Source organism: Passer montanus, unplaced genomic scaffold, assembly GCF_014805655.1.
Source record: "Passer montanus isolate IOZ18808 unplaced genomic scaffold, ASM1480565v1 scaffold18, whole genome shotgun sequence".
Lineage (NCBI taxonomy): Eukaryota > Metazoa > Chordata > Aves > Passeriformes > Passeridae > Passer > Passer montanus.
This window is the reverse complement of record NW_024365381.1, coordinates 18346975-18362832: the sequence shown is the minus strand read 5'-3', so window position 1 is coordinate 18362832 and position 15858 is coordinate 18346975. Positions and strand designations below refer to the sequence as shown.

General features: G+C 41.3%; 1 protein-coding gene across 14 annotated transcripts in view; it reads right to left on the bottom strand.

Moving 5' to 3' along the window:
• The window catches only part of NRXN3 (neurexin 3), a 920037-nt gene that overhangs the window by 895893 nt on the left and 8286 nt on the right, over positions 1 to 15858 (bottom strand). The window contains exon 1 of one of the 14 annotated variants that reach the window (XM_039705057.1): positions 3397 to 3483. The exons of 12 other annotated variants lie outside the window; for them this stretch is intronic. The gene's annotated coding sequence lies outside the window, so the exon portion shown is untranslated. Of the gene's footprint in view, positions 1 to 3396; positions 3484 to 15858 lie in introns of those variants that run through there. One more of the 14 variants, XM_039705060.1, reaches the window with a different exon arrangement.

Sequence of the window (15858 nt, the reverse complement as noted above, 5' to 3'; positions counted from 1 at the left end):
TGAAACCAGGCCCATGGTTTTTCACCCTTGTCCACATCACCTGCAAGACTGACACAGAGACTGGAAACTGAGACATTGCCCACCATATCCAACAGGAAAGGACATCTCCGCCTGTTGAGGAAGAAGCTGCACACGTGCTAAGGATTTTCATCTTTGTCCTGTTCTCAGAACATCACCATGACAGCTACAAAAGGCATTTACTATTGCCAAATCCACTGTAAATTGTGCTGCCTCTGTTCCTTTCTTATAATCTAAAAAATGACAGATGGAAATGAACTTTGGGCATATTTCCTGTGACATATACATCAATGAGAATATTCAATAAATAGTAACACAAAGAACAGAAAAAGGAGTTAACCCAAAGAGATTTGGGGGGAAAAAATTATAAGTAAGCAGAGAAAGGTTTGTTTAAGCCTATGAAACGGCCCACGTTATAATCTATTTGCTGTACCCAGTCTTGGAATTAATAAAACAAATCCCTTGATATGTCTGACAGAGTTATTAGAGGATGTTAACATTTCTCTGAGAGCAATCTGAAAAGGTGGAGCTGGAGCCACAGAATGCTGTGACAAGTCTAGTCAAGCAAGGGTGGAAAGAGAAGAAGGGGATTCTTTCTTCAAACCCACCTGACTCTCACTGTCAGCATTGCTTATTCCTGTCGAGCCTACTCTAGAAAGTGTTAGAAGCTGCAGAATAAAAGGCAAAGCTACCCAGAGGAAAACTCCCCATCCCCACTTCCCAATCTTACACAAAGCAGGAAGAGAGACACTGTGTCACCAGTTGAGCCCTGGGATGCCTGAGCCCTTCCCTGCTCACAGCAGGCTGGGGGGGGTCAGGTCATAGAAAGGAAGACATCCTGTATCACTGGTCTCAGAGGACACCACCTGAGCTCTGAAGAAGCAGCAGCTTGTGCAGTCTTGGAGGCCAAGGAATCTTCATTTACCTGGTTACATCTGGCACTTACTAGTGCCATATGCCAACACTCTTTGTGCTGCATCACAGCATCCCAAGGCCTAAACGCCATATTGCATCTATCTGCAAGATTTCTCAGAAAAATCAAAAGGTGACATTTTCTGCATTTAAAGAGACCTCCGGCAGGCTTTATCCAGTAGCCCAGTTATTGTATTGTCAGTATCATGGTACCTCTTTGTTGGAAGGTCTAAGTCAAAATATTAGCATTTCACCACCAAATACAAATCATTTAATGTTACACACCTCACCAACATTTCTGAGAATATACATCTGTCCTTGAAAAACAGAGCAGTATCAGGCCTTCAAAGGCAGAAGGATAAAACTCCTACTTTCTTCCTCAATACTGATTATAGCTAATACAGAATAAAATCTAGGTTTGTAACAGTATTTCAATAGCATTAATTTGGAATTCAATTCTGTATTGGGAGCCTTCCAAAAATACCATATCTAAGGAGTTGGCAAACTCAACCAGACCATGTCTGTTGTGTTGATCCTTGTACTTGGGGCTTCAGAAGCCCATACAACAGCAGTAGCAGTCACTGCAAGAGCTTGCTGGAGTGCCCTGTGCCATGGGATGTTACAACAGAAATAAAACCCTCACCCATCAGGAAAAGATAAGCAATTCTGTTTGCTACACAAAATAAAAGGCACTACAGCATGGGAAGGAGGAGGAAAATCCATTCAAGGTGGATAACATCCAAAGTCCGTTTGATGGAGCATGAAAGCAGAACTCCAAGCCTCTGAAGAGAAAAAATTTACTCACTATCCATATTCTTTTTTTTATTATGTCTTATTAGAATGTCTATTTTATTACACCATTTGGTTTTAAGCCTTCTTAAAAGCCTTAAGTGTGTAGGGATTTTTCTGGATCTATCTCACACACAGCTGCTTCCCAGCACTAAGGGAGAGACCCATCAAAAAAGGCTGGCACAGCTCTGGTCAGCCACTTGGTGCCATCAGGTGCTAAGATCAGTGCTTCAGTAGGTCTCTTCACCAAGGAACCACTCACAGTCTCCTGTTTTAAACACTCATCTCCCTAAATTGTCTAAAACTATTGTCTCAAAATTTACTTGCTATCTATAATACAATAAGCATGCCTCTGGATTTGGTGTAAGTATCAATTATTGATTTGCTCACTCCAATTCCAATTAGGATGGAGTTCCAGTGTGCCGGAAAAAAGAGAACTCCATTTATTACACATAAAAGTATATAGTGCATGCTCCTCCAACGTACAAAAATCATGCTAAATACAGTAATGAGTAATCAGAAGAAATGCATCTATTTTTCCTCTCCTTTCTACACTTACATATAATTTTTAGAGTAAGTGTTAATGGGTTTTATATTCCATGTTATTGCTGTATTTGCTGCTGCAATATATATATTTAAATCAAACAGAAGTCATCAGGAGGTTCTATTGGAAGCATTTGCCTTGTTTATTGTTGAAAGGCACTGCTTGGAAAAGAGCAACTGCTGACTTCAGTAAATGTGAAACATAATGACAGGAAACAGCTGCATTCTGCATCTTTCAAAATGCTAAATTTTCTTGTGTGATTGTCTAAATGTAGACCTGCAGCCTGCAGCAGAATCTATGCAGATGCAGGCCCAAGTGCATAATCACAGGACCTCATACCCACTGAATTCAGCAGATGTCTCTCTTCATTGAATGGACTAGGCCTAGGCCCGTAAAACGAATGGCATTCAAACACAGGGGGAAAAATGGTTTGTTTTTTCTATCAATTAATGTGTTAACATAATACACATAAGCTCATATCCAGAAAAACAGAAAACAGAGAGGGTGTAGGAAAAATGTGTGGTTTTGGTACTAAAAAAAAAAATTATTCTCATATCCAGAAAAACAGAAAACAGGGTGTAGGAAAAATGTGTGGTTTTGGTACTAAAAAAAAATTATTTAAAATCTCTACTCTTTTTGAATATGTGAAAAAGAGCATATGCAATAAATAGCTTCCATGCTCATTATCTCCGATTTTTTATAAAAAAGACACTGCTGAACAGTATGAAGCCTGCAAGCCACCAGTTCAAATGCACTGTAAGTCAATAAAGATTCAAAGTTATTCCCAGCTAGTAGCCTTCCCATAACCTAAGTGGAAACAGAGAAAAGACCCCTCAATTCATCTCCTGGCTGATTTACAAATCCAGAAAATCCATCAATAACTGGCTCTGAACAGTACACAAATGTGTTGAGCACTGTATCAACTGCAAGAGCACAACCCCTCTTCCAACCAAGAGGAGTGCCAAACACGATGTCAGACACTAGTACTGACACCTCATCTGGGTCTCAAGCACAGAAAGAACGCAATTTAGTCTCTTATTTTTAAATGCCATCCCTTTGCAGAAAATTTCCACCAGATGCTTGCTACATGAGTAAAAGCCAGTACCTCTCCTCCAGGAACTGTTATTACTCACCAGCCAGGATGCAGCTCTATGTGTTCATGCACTAAAATCATGGAAAAGGAAGGTGTCACAACCTACAGCATACATCAGGCTGTTCCAGAGTGTTTGTACCTGCGTGCCTGATGAGGTCAAAGAGAGCCACAGCCCCTTTTTATTCCCTGAGCAATTCAGGGTTTGTAACTGCAGCATGAACCAGGGAAAGCCATTCAGCTTGTTCTGATTATATCTTAAAGAGCCTCATTCACTGCCAGGTGAGTAATCAGTCCCACACTTAAAGAGCTAATAAAAACTTCCTTCACTAGGAAGACACTGCCCTGAAATAAAACAATAACAATTAGGGAAAAGAGATGCAATTAATCTTTGGATTTCAGTGATAGTCATAAGCATTGCTGCTCAGGGATTTGGAAGAGGGATAGTACCTTCTTTTCTATGCCTTCTACTTACTAAAAGGGTAATATCTCTTATCTTCTCTTCAGGAATATGACAGTATGGCTCCCACTAGAAATTGCTGGAAAGCAGTAGCCTTCCAGGATGGTAGGAGGAAGTATCTTATCTGCATCAAGGGGTGATTGTAAGACAGTATTCCTGAAATGGTATCTGACCTAGCTGGGTTTTCAAAGAAATAACAAGATTAAAAATTTTGATTATTCTGTATTGTCATCTGACAACACAATGTAGAAACAAGTACTAAGGTGGGCTTTTGAGTTCACAGAATTACAAAGTAGCTAAGGTTTGAAGGGAAACGCATGCTCATCAATTCTGACTGCCCAACTCCCCTTGATCAAAGTAGGCCAAATTGCTCAGGACTTGAAGTAGTCAGGTTTTTATTCTAACATGGAAGACCTTGCAACACCTGGTGAAGTGAGCCTGGATATGCAAAACAGGACACACATTTAAAGAGAGCTGATAAAATCTGATTCACATTCATATAAAATGGAAGAAGGAAGGAGGAGTGTGGAGCATTTAAACATCTAGACCAGTATGAAAATCCAAACAATGTCATTTGGTAAAAGATGAGCAGGTAAATCATTGCCTTGTACCACCTAACCCTGAATATTGGGCAGCATACATAGGGAAGTAATAGAACAATACACAGCTGCAAAATTTGGGCAACAGAAACCTAGCACAGGCAGTACATAGAGAAGCAGACAAAGCACTTGGTATCTTCCTGTTGTCCTCTTATTGCAAAAGCTCCATACCTTCTTGGTTATTTCTCATGGGCAGCTCCTCACAGTCCTAACTCCTTCTTCTTCGTCACAGCACAGCCAACAAACTCTAACTCCTCGACTAGCCAACCTACTCTTTTACAACACCCATCCTAATTGGATCTAGCTGTGGCCAATTAAGGGCAGGCCTGTCCCCAGTTCTTGGTAATTAGTGCAGCTGTAACTCCATAAGGGTGAGATTACCTGCATCACTATCTCTATTCTCCTACATTCCATCCTTCCACATCTTCCCTTGTAACAAGTCGGTCATGGAATATTTGTATTAGCAAAATGTACAGAAGGAGATTTATAAGGACTTTTTTTCAGCAGCCAGCAGCTGCTGGCTATCAAAAGTCTGGTGAGGAAGCTTGCCAGCTTGGAGCTATAGAGCAACAGGATTGATATTTGATCCAGATACTGATGATTTTCCAATGAGAGAACAATTGAGTGCATCTTCCTGGCTGTTTATATGATGTAGCATTTTATGGACATCTTGCTTATCAGCCATGCCACAACAGAACCCTATAAAAGAAGCAGAAACACTGTGTAGACCAGCCCTGACTACTTTCTAATCCAGGATTTATTGTAGCTTCATCTCCTTCCCAGAGCACACCCCTCACCACTGCAGATAGCTCAAGTGTCTATCTGCACCTTACAGAGATATTGCCCTGTTCCAATTGCCCATAGAATAGTCATAACCATTGTCACTGTATTGAGGACAAGTTGGAATATTCTTTTTCTCCAGGATTAGCCATAAGACTTTGAGGTAAAAACACATGCATTGCTTTATGGAGCCTAGACAGAATATATTGACCTTGGTTGCGTTCTAGGAGGCCAGAGGTGAACTCTAACAAATAGCATCAGTTCTGCACACCATCATTTGAGAAGCAGCAATTCCTTCTCAACAGTGTAATACAACTTAAACCCTAGAGAAAAAGAAGCTACCCAAGGGGAGGATATTGCCTATCAGCCATAATGTCCATGAACTTGGTTGCTTGTCATGAGTGAAAGAGAAACTGTTGTAGCTTCTACCTACCAGGGAAATGGATCACTCTTCTACTTCAGATGCTGAACCCTTTACGGTAACATGAAGAATAAGGTAAAAAAAAATGTAGGCCTTATATGAGGAACACTGAGGTCAACAGGGTCACTCCAAGGTACACCCCACAGACTGGGTAATGGTATGAAAGAACTGTATAGAGCCAGTCTTAAGCTTGGTGAGGTCAGACAATAAAGACCCACTTCACTAGTCTGTACCTCAGACAGAAGGCAGTACATATGCATCTGCTGGGTTTGTTCAGACCCAGAAAAGGGAAGCAACCTCCTTTATTATTTGGCATAATGGAGCACGAGCAAAAGCCTCTTCTTCACGCCTACATAGTCTCTTGAATGACTCACAAAGAAAGCAACACCCACTTCTATTGGGGCAAGCTTTCTTAGGAGTGACACCCTGAAGAAGAATGGGGGAAAGATATAAAAGATTAAACTGGTCAGGTAGCTACAGCCATATTGAATTTACAAAGGAAGATGAGTCTGTCTGCAAAGATTTATTCACTAAACTCTGGAAGTATTCCTAAACACCACTGAAAATTTGCAGGTGTATAATGTGTGTGGGCTGTATTATCCACCAATACCTCACTGAACTTCAGGTTGGGAAACAAGTTAAATCTATTGACCTGAGAATTGCATTCACTGCAATTCAATGATAAAATGCAAAACCCTAGAAAGGACAAGTTGGGCCTTCTGATATTTCAGATCATTCAGTCCTGTTCTGCATTACAGATATGAAGTCTCAAGTTAGCATTAGTTGTGCTTTCTCACTAGATTTTACTCTTCACAGTCTTTCTCCATGCCAGTACAGAAAACAATTTCCATTGTCTCAAATGCAATGACCACCTTCTTACTGACTTCAGCTCCCTCAGTAATGCACAGTCTCAAGGCATATAGATATCATTGGTTTGCTGGATACTGGCCAACCTCAGGCTACTTCTGTCAAGGTCTGAGGCAGGACCTTTGCAATCATCTTAGAAAATACAGGACTTGGCTCCACTACCAATAATGATCAAGACAGCCTTGGTGCTGCTGTGTCAGCCCATGAGTGACATCAACCCTGGCTGTTTTCTGCCTGCTATAGCTTCCACACCAGTCTTTGCTTTCCTGTCTGCTACAGCAGACACTGAATGAAACCACCTCATTTGAGAGCAGGAGGCCAGAGCTTGTCTCCAACAGGACCTTCAAAAACTGATCCAGCAGATGGAGCTTTTACCTTGTATCTTGCAATTTACAGTGTTGTGGAGAATGACAAGTCTGGCATCTGCTCTTTTCTGAAATTCCCACACAAAAAAGAGAAGCCTGTTGTGTTTAACCCCTACAATGATCAACCCTGGAAAATACACAACTCTTAAAACAGGCAGGGCTTGGAATCCAGAGGGATCAGGAGGAGTCAGTTCAGACAGATGTTCTTGAGATAAGAGAGATGAGTATTTTCTCAGAAATTAATTTTGTTTGAGTGCATTAGCAATATTTCATTATCTAGTTCTCTGTCCTAAGGCCTGGAGGGAAATGAAAGAAGGTCACACCACCTTTCCATCATCCTGTTAAAGGGAGACCCAAAGTTCCTACATCTCTTCCAATTTCATTTATGAGGAATGTGTAGGCCAAATAGGATTCATACTGACATCTGAAGACCTAGAAGAATTCACTCCTCAAAGCCAAGAGCGGAGGAACGAGAAAAAAAAAAGATAAAAAAAAGAAGATTGTTGTAGGAAAAAGAAGATTCATGCATCATTGCATTCTTCTTTTATTTGGCAAGATTTTTGGAACACATTTGTCAAGGGCTAGAAAGATGTGAAGAGTGTGTCTCTAGTATCAGGTGGCGAATTCCAGCAAGGGAATCAGATGTTAGAAGGAGGGAGATTTAAATGATGTTCATGGAAGAGATCCTCAAAGATGTGGACATTTGACCTAGCTGAAGACAAATACTAGAATGCAAACATGGAAGTGCAGTTTTCCCTTCCAACTGAGTGTCTTGAAAGCTGATCAGTTTTCCATGCTTGCACAGCTTTCCTGCTACAATCACACAGCAGGACTGGGTTTTCCCCTGCTGACTCGCTCTCTTTTTCCCCAGTTGCACATCCCAACCCCCAGCCTCCCATAGCTTTGCCTCAGAAAGACAGCTTTGCCTCCCAGTGCCAGTATGCAAAAGCCAGCCTGGCCAGTCGCAACCAGGAGGCTCTTCCCCTGCTAGCCATGATCATCTTGACAGTTCTGCTTTCTCCTCACATCATCTGTCATCTCTCTCACTGCACCTCCCCCCCCGAAAGCAGCCTCCTCCATCTACCACTTCAGGGTTGAGGGCAAGAAGAACAATGATCAATGCCAAAGTCAGAGCACTCACTCCTTTCCTTTTCCCACTAGAGTGATAGGGCAAACAGAGCCAGGGTCAAGCCTAGATGGGACAAATAGACTGGAGGAAAAGCTGTGAAAAGCAGCAGAACCATAAACTGCTCATACAAAAAACATCAGCTCATACTTCTGTTCTGAGAAAGGAACAGCTGGAGTGTTCACGTTTAGGTGTGATTTGGCTTAGAAAAGAACTGCCAGAAAGATTTAAGGAAAAGATCCACATAGTCACAGGTCTGCACATCACTTTCCAAGCATCCATCATGGAGATAATAGCTGTACAAATACATCTGAGTCTGGACTGGCCACTCGCTTTTGTGTGCATATCATGGGATCCAGTTTGACAGCGCTACCAACAAATGTCACTCCTGATCTTGGAATTGTCCATTTGTTTAGATCTGTTTCCTTCTGGCCTAGTTCTGATGATGAGTTTTATTACAGACATAAAGGAATTCCAGTGATATGGTTCTTCACAGCACCAACAATTAATTTGTTGTGCACTGCACTAAAATAATTCATATATGCTTACAGCTTCAAACAATTTAATTTAAACAGCTTCCATAATAAATGCTAGTCAGAATTGTTAGTTACCCTGAACAGAAGAGTCCTACTCATACTTCTGTATGCTATGCAGTAAAATAGAGGACAGCATGGTTAAATGCAGTTTATCACAATTACACAGAAAATAAGAGAGTACTTTTGGGCTAAAAAGCACCTAGTCATGTTTTCTCATTATGTTATTGTTTCCAACATAAGCACAATGTCATCATGCCCCATCTGCCACCATGTTCATTCCACACTGAACTTGCTGCTCACTTGGGTAACTGTTCTTTGCAGGCAACTTTATTTTCAAGGGTAACATTAGAAATGGGGCATACTGGAACCATTTTTAGTGTCTAAAGAAGAGATTTTTGGGCAACAAACACAGAAAAAAGAACTCTTAAAAAAATTTCAAGCTGCTCAAAGTGAGTAAAGCTAATAAAAGAAAAGGTCTTTTCAGGAATCCATTTTTCCATGGGACACTCTCTCTGCTCATGTCTTGGACAGGTGTACCTGTTGCTGGGTAAAAACCTGGATGGCCAAACCCCAGGAGTGGGGGTGAATGGAGTTACATCCAGCTGGTGGCCAGGGACAAGTGGGGTTCACCAAGCTCTGTACTGGGACCAGTTCTGTTAAGTATCTTTATCAATGATCTGGATGAGGGGATCAAGTGAAGCCTTACTTTGGAGAAGACACCAAGTTCAGTGGGAGTGTTGATCTGCTGGAGGGCAGGAAGGATCTGCAGGGGAATCTGGATGGGGTGGATCAATGGGTTGAGGCCAGTGGTATGAGGTTCAACAAGGCCAGGTCTGAGGTCCTGCATCTTGCATCACAACAACCCCATTCATCACTGCAGGCTGGGGGAAGAGTGACTGGAAAGCAGAGCAGAGGAAAAGGACCTGGGGGTGCTGGTTGACAGCAGCTGAACGTGAGCCAGCGCGTGCCCAGGTGGCCAAGAAGTTCAGTAGCATCCTGGCCTCTATCAGCAATAGTGTGGCCAGCAGGAGCAGGGCAGTGACTGTCCCCTTGCACTGGTCACTGCCGAGGCCAAAACTCGAGTCCTGTGTTCAGGTCGGGGACACTCACTACAACAATGACATTGAGGTGCTGGAGCGTGTCCAGATAACACAGCTGCTGAAGGGTCTGGAGAGTAAGTCTTTGGAGAAGCAACTGAGGGAGATGGGAAGAGAAAAAGCCTGTAGAAGAGGAAGCTCAGGTGAGACCTTATCCCTCTCTGCTACTACCTGAAATTAGATTTGGCCTAGGGGAGAATTGGCCTCTTCTCTCAAGTAAAAATTCATAGGATGAGAGGACAGAGTCTCAAGCTGTGCCATGGGACATTCAGGCTGGATATTAGGATAAATTTCATTACAGAAAGGGTTGCCAAGCACTGAAACAGGCTGCCCAGGAAAGTGGCTGAGTCACCATCACTTGAGGTATTTAAAAAAATGTGTAGATGTAGCACTTAGTGGTAGGTTAATGGTTGGACTTGATGATCGTTGACGTCTTTTCCAACCTAAATGAGTCTATGAAAATAACCAACAAAACAAAAAAGTGAAATTAAAAACTCTTCTTTCTTTATCACATATGAACAACCTTCTATATGATCAGTTTTACTCAGCTGGAAGTTCAGCGTAACAGAGTCCTGCCTTCAGTGGTTCATTGGAGCCACTCCACCCTGGAACAAAGTTTTCTATGGACAATGAAGGCTGGACAGAAACAGAAGGCTACATGAAAGCCTAACCTTTGCAGGTTTGAAGAATTCAGAAGGGAGGGGAAATGTAAAACCATACTTTCTCCTATCACCTTCCATCCAAGGGTATTTTTAGTCAAGTATTCAAATATTTTAAATTAGTCTTACATTTTGGTACTTTAAGTGAAATCATAAACCTTTCTCTACTGCAAACATTTAGAGAAACTGGATCCTGTCTTGAAAAGTTGTATCAGAACACACACAAACCATAGACAGGCAAAACTAGCTAAAACTTTTATTGCTACAAGTCTATTTTTCCTTATTACTAACTCAAAAAAAGTACTAAACAGGGGAATCCATAAAGCATAGCCAAAGCAGTGCTGCCTACTGGCACAAGGTACAGAACAAGCTGGTTCAAGATGGTTTCAGTGGGCAAAGTTATGAAAGAACAGCTCCAAAGGCAGAACTTCTTTGTTATAGACAATCCAATCCACCAAAAAGAATAAAAAGAGAGTTAAGAGAGTTGAAATTATTTGAATTTCAGCTGAAATGTCACAAGAATCCCTAAAATCCAATGCTCTGGGTTTAGCTACACATTCAACATATACCACAGTATTTTGTGGGTTTTCTAGCACACTTGGATAAAACTAGATAAACAACTACATTGTTTAATACTTAGAATTTAGCATTCTGGATTCCAACTTCACCTCAGGCAGTTTCTGACTTGATACCCTTCAATAATTCTCATTCTGCTTGCCTCTCAGTTTTGCCATCAGTAAAATGGAGATAGCATGAATTCCACAGTGCGGTAGAGTGATGTGAAGGCTGACTGATTTATCAGTAGTTGTGAGATGCTTAGGAATACTCTGATGAAATGTGCCACATGTATGCACAATTTATTATTAACCTGACAACGTTTTAGCTCTTTTATTTTCCTGCCTTGCACACAATTCAAGTGCAGGATGCCTGAAGCACATTTGAATGGATGCCATGTGGCATTTTGATTGTAGCAGGTACTATCATTTAATTCTGAAATTCACAACTTTAAAATCACATTTAAGCAAGATTTTTGCAATTAATTTTCCTTCTTCACTCAGTTTTAAAATAAAAGCATTTGATTGGTCTTGGTTTCAATTCAGTATCAGATCATTAAAATTATTAATGGCAAACACAGGCAAGGAAAGGATCTCATGGAATAATGTGATCTTTGGGCCAAATTTTTAGAGGTGAAAAAGAACAGAAATAAATACAATATGAAGGTAAAATGATCAAAACTGCAATTTTGAATTCCAGATCAGTCACAAGGCTTCAAGGTACCTGAATCACTTTTTAAAATGGGACTTAAAGGTTACTTGACAAGATCAACAAATCTATGTAGATTTGTGTTTAGTTCTTACTTAAGGACATCTTCCATCAGATGAATGGAATAAAGAGTAGTTGGTATATGAAGTTAATTTTAAATTGCGTATTATTTATGGGACCAGATGTGCAAGAAAACATTTTATACAATGATCCTTGCATGTGATATTTTCACTACAGAACAGCTCATTGATGACACAGTATCTGCAAGTTAAAATAATTCACATGCCCATATTGCAGCAGAGCTGTGCAGAAGGCAAAAACAGCTGGGCAACTGTAAGGATAGAAACTAAAGAAGATGTAACCTACATTTTGTTTCACTCCCAGACCTGAAAAGGGGATTAAATTGTTTTAGTCAGCTTTCCAACAACAATATTTTGTCAATTAACTAGGAGGAAACTTAAGCAATTTCAACTCTGGGAGATAACTAGTGGAGACTGTTACAAATGCCCCAAAATAGCATGATATAGATTCATAGATTTTTAAGACCAGAGGGAGCACTAAACAGACCTACAATGTAGCGGTGACCTCCACTGCAAGTGGTAGCAAGGCTATAATTAAACACCACTGACAAATGAGTTCTGAAATCACAGCCAATTGTTCTCCCGGGATAGAGGATCTGTTACTTAGTACTTTGGTTTAGCTATCTTTTGCCTCAGGCAAACTGGGAGTCACCACACTGGCAGCAGCAATGACAGGGAAACATCCCAGAGCTCAAGAATGACTGTCAAGCCATACTGGTGCAGATCCCAAGTGATTTTCAAAGGCAGAGCCTTGCTTATCCAGCCCAAATTTCAGCTTGGGCTGGCTGCATTTCAAAGAGCATTTCTTGCACAGAGAGGTATTTGTTAAGCTCTGCTTTGGGAATGCCTGCTGCCCAGTCCTTAGGTCCGGCTGCATTGTGAACTACTTAGGTTCAATCCAACATGCTGAAAAGCTAAAAAACAAACTGCTGACAATCTCAGCCTCTCAAATCAGCAGCTGTGGTGCTTCATTAATATACTCAGCCTTGCTGCCTTCACTGTCACTGTTGAGAGACTGCACTGTTCAGTGATACATATTATAAGTCAAATGGGAAAGAGCCCACTCGAGTCCTATCCACTCATAATTATTCCTCAAGTCTTTCTTATAGTGGAGCTCTTGACAGACAGCAGTACCTATGGAGCTGTCACTTCCAACAAACTGAAAGGATAATAGTGCTTCACACCACTCTTCTCTCCTGGGAGGCTTCAAAGGGCACCAGTCTGGTCATTGCTGTATTTGTGCTCCAGGCTCCACTTGCTGTCTGCAGGCTGGAAATCTGTTCTCCTCTCTGGTTAAGTTTAACCTATGCTTAGGTCTCCTTTTGCCTGCTCTTCTGAACCTACCAGTTCCCACAGGAGCATGGTGGGGTTCAATCCATGGGTTTCCATTAGTTCCATTTGGTCACTGTGGGAGTACATGCCCCTTCCCGGAGCATGGTGGGGTTCCATGGGTTTCCATTAGTTCCATTTGGTCACTGTGGGAGTACATGCCCCTTCCTTAAAACACTTCAACATTTTTGTGATATATTGCAGTTCATCAGATCCATAGATAGATCCATATTTGGGCTAATCATGTTGGTAAATTTTAAAATAAGCTACATTGTTACGTGTAGTAGATATAGAGTACATTTTTTTTTTAATTAGGATTCAGAAATTCTACAAATTAAAAACACATTGCTTTTTTCTGCAGATTGTCATCCAAATCAGTCGGGGGTTTTTTCTAAATATTTTGATCTGAAAGAAACCACCATTTTTCACAAGGAAAACATTTCCAGTCTGTTTGATTCTGATGTGTCTTAGCTGATCAAAATGTAGCTTCACATGTCTTTCATTCAAACATGCCACGCCATAGGGCAAGCAAACACCAGACTACCTTAAAGATACATTTCTGTGTCAGATGCAAAGTAGAGATAATGTGGGTATAGGTATATAGGCCTCATGTCTGTTCAAAACCAACAGACTTTGGAATTTGTTGTAGATGTGTTCATTGCTGCAGTTGAGACACAATTGAGCATTTCAGCTTAAGTAATGAAGGAAAAGAAAATTTAGGAGGAGGCAGCCAGCAAGTGAAATTACAAATTGATCACTTGAGCCCTACTTTTTTTTTTTCCACTGAAGGAAAAAAAATCAGATCTCCAACAACACAGTGCCCACTAGAGGAACTCTGAAGAAAGAGGATTTTGCCATTTTCTGCAGCATCTGATGTTTACTCTAAAGGTCTTCCACACAATAATAAACTTATAGTCATAAAAATATCATCATATTTCAAGCTCTGGGATCACACAGCTACCAGTACCTAATCTGCCAAATTTTCAGCTGGATATGCCTGTATGAGTTTTGCCCCACCTTTGACACTAATATAAACCTACCTGTAGCTCTGGTTATCCTGAGGGATATAGCAACACTACTGCTTCACAATGATAATACATCCATCCATAATCTTTCACGTTCACTGATCCTCTGTCATCTTCCTTAAAGTCAAAGCTATGTGAATTACAAGGACCTACACAGATCTCCCATTACACCAGAGGTCTGGTAGGCATCATGCAGGGGTAGTTGTTTTTGCACAGCCCCCTGCCTCCTACCACACAAAGTTCCAAAGCAGGTCTCAGAGAAGCCACAGAGCAAAAGGCAAAAGACAGAAGTGAAAATACAGAAATTCCAGTTACTTTACCAGAGTAAAGCTTTTGTTTTCGGTAGCTTAGCTTTTTCTTTTAGGTAGTCCTAGACAAGAAATTTAATCACCTTTCCTCTTTACAAACTTCACCCTTTTCTTTTTTGCTTTACTTTTTAATCAGCAATTTATTAAGGAATGATTCCATGCACTTCTTCCCCATTTAAAAACAGTATTTGGAGAATGTAAGAAATTTCAATCACATACAGAAAGAGGCTTAAGGTATGCAGCTGCAAACACAACTGAACTATGAAATTTCCAGATCACAACACTAGCCATTCTCTTCATGGCTAGCCATCCCTCAACTCTTGCTCCTGACCAGCCTCAGTGGAGAAATGTGCCTTTAGTTCCAAGGATTTCTCCTACATTACCTTAAGGAGAAAGGTACTGAGAGGCTCTCCCTGAAACCAAGACTTGTAAGATGGATGCAGCAGGAATAACCAGAAAATCATGCCTGTGGAGACATACCAGAGGTTTGGAAAACTCAGGCAGTGTCATTTTTCTCAAATACTAAGGCAACAAACCACAAAGAAATTAAAATCCACCCAAGAGACTACAGAGGCCGAGAAAGGCTTCTGAATAAATGCAGCAGCCAAGCAAACTATGAAGCCTGCCAGCACTATTAGAGACTGAAGCCTGGTTTTAACCTACAGCTCAAATTCCTACATCTTCCAAGGAACTGCTTCTTTCTTTTCTGATAAAGATCTCTCACCAAATACTCAGAGCCAAACCAAATCCATTATATTCAATTAGGTTACTTAACTGGTCAAATTCCATGAGTAAGAGGAGGAAGATCACACCTCAGAGCAAAATCCTGACAGTCAAGTATATGCCCTACATTGCAAACTGCAGACAAATATACCTGCTTTATCTAATAAGCAGTCAGAGCTTTGATGAGAGTTAACAGGAAAAGCAAGGTTTTTATGCACCCTTTCAGTGCCTTAGAACCACAAAACACTTGCCAGCTTCGTGCTAATTAAACACTCAGAAACAATCCAATGGGCTTTCTTTGCTATCCTGCTTTTTATGCATAGAGGAACAGAGGAAGGGCAAACTATGCCATTCTGCTTGGGTAGCCTTTTATGCTCTCTTTGCTTCCCCTGACAGCACAAGGTGGGGGTGAGTCTTGAGTATGGAGAGTGAAAGGGGCAGGCTGAAACCAGCAGCCACAGCAGGGAGAGAGCCAGTGCAGACAGGTAGGCAGAGGAGGGCCACAGTACAAGGAAAAGCATCTGATCAGCATCTGAGGTTCACATTCATTTGGGGAAGGTCAGTGGAGCACATGGGTCAGATACAAAAAAAAAAAAGCTCTCTTTCTCCTATTGCTTGTATCAGCACCCTGCAGTGCAGCATCTGCTCCATGTCACCAACAGGGAAGAGGCTGCACTGCTGCTCAGGCTCTGTCTTTACCAGCACAACTGCAGACTGGCCCGGGAAAGGTCTGCCTACTCACAGTGTGACACTGCACAGAGTAGCAGGAAACTGGGAGATTTCTGTTGAAAAGAAAGATGAGGAGCACTCCTCAAAGATGGCCAGTTAACAAGGAAAACCCCCTTAATTTCTAACTGCATTCCTAGC